Source organism: Populus euphratica, unplaced genomic scaffold, assembly GCF_000495115.2.
Source record: "Populus euphratica unplaced genomic scaffold, PopEup_1.0 scaffold591.1, whole genome shotgun sequence".
Taxonomy (NCBI): Eukaryota; Viridiplantae; Streptophyta; class Magnoliopsida; order Malpighiales; family Salicaceae; genus Populus; species Populus euphratica.
The window spans coordinates 70,376-71,984 of record NW_011500374.1 but is presented as its reverse complement, the minus strand read 5'-3'; positions in this window follow the sequence as shown (position 1 = coordinate 71,984).

Here is a 1,609-nt window from a genome sequence, read left to right as displayed (position 1 = left end):
TAATAAACTTAACTAAATATAATGAAAGAATGAAAAATAAATAAAAAAATTAGAACATAAATAAGATAAAAGTTAACTAAGTAAAGTAAAGGAATTTAAAGACATAAACAAGATATTAATAAAAGTAAAACTTAAGTATTACAAAATACAAAGAGAGAAAGCAAGAGCATGATTTTGATCTGGAAACTAAGATGCCTAAATGCATGGCAAATGCCTTATTTTATAGGCTAAAATTAGAAACTATTAATTTGATGACTAATTGATGAGTGGGTGACCAACTCTTGACTTGGTGACAATCCTTATCTTCTCTTGTTTGAATAAAACATAATTAATAATGTCAGAATTTGAACTAGACCTCTACATGAAATTATAGGAAATTATCTCAGCTTCTCAAGAATAAAAAATTAAAGCTATTTGAACTTCTAGAACTCAAGATATGTACTGGACACTCAACAGTGTCTGGGCTATAGGATAGATTTAGACTTCTTAGTTGTTACTACAATTTGGACTTGAAAATGGCCTTATTAAAACCATATGAAAGTTGTAGGCATATATCTTACCTTTCCATCCATATAAAATATACATAAATTCAAGATCTACAGCTCCAGATATGATCTAATTACCAAATAGTGTTCTAGTTTGGACTGCACTAGCATTTCTTTTCTAAGTTTGGCCATTTCTTTGTCCTTTCAATTTCAGTACTTAAACTCATCAATCAATCCTTTCATTTATATGATTGGCTTGCATTTAGGATAAACATTTATCACAAATTAAAGGTATCATATATTATTAGATATGTTATTATAAAACATGTTTTAGTTAAGGAATTATTGATACTTCAAGTGCAAAATGATGATATAAAATCTTGATAAAAATGTATTTTTAGGTACTAATCACACCCCCCCAACCAACTTATTACTAGTCCATAGTAATCAAAGCGTTAAAATAGAAAAACAACTTGTAAATTTCACAAAGCAAGGCATTCATCATTCAACTTCTATTAATCTATTCAAATAAACAAACTCTCATTAAATTTATATATCTGCTCAATACCTCTTACAGCAGATATTGATAAACCTTCCTTTTGTGCTCAATATATCAATATATAGTTATCTGACTTTACTTGAAAGAAAATAATTTTTTTGTTCTAATGTTTAAGGTTAACTTCATTGGGTTAGAATTATTATCATTTTTTCTTTTATTTATTAATATACATATAACTTAAAAACACAATGTATTTTTAACCCATATAACGAGCTTTCAGCTAATAACTCCCAGACTAGTTGGTCTTAGGGCATTAGGTGTTGAGACACCCCTTTGAGCTTAATAACATGGGTTGCACATACTGATATGTAGATATTGCAATGTTTGATTTCCTTAAGCTTCAACTCATGTTTGACTTTAAAGTATTAGGTGTTAAAACATCATTTCGGGCTTAATTGCTTAGGTTAGGGAGCCTACGAAACCACACTTATTTATATTTTTATTATCATCATTCTATTTTGTTTTTTTTTTTGTTTTTTTTTTGTTTTTTTTTTTTACAATTTATATACTATCCATTTCTCTTAGTTGTTACCTTTAACAAAAAAACATAAATAATATAATAATT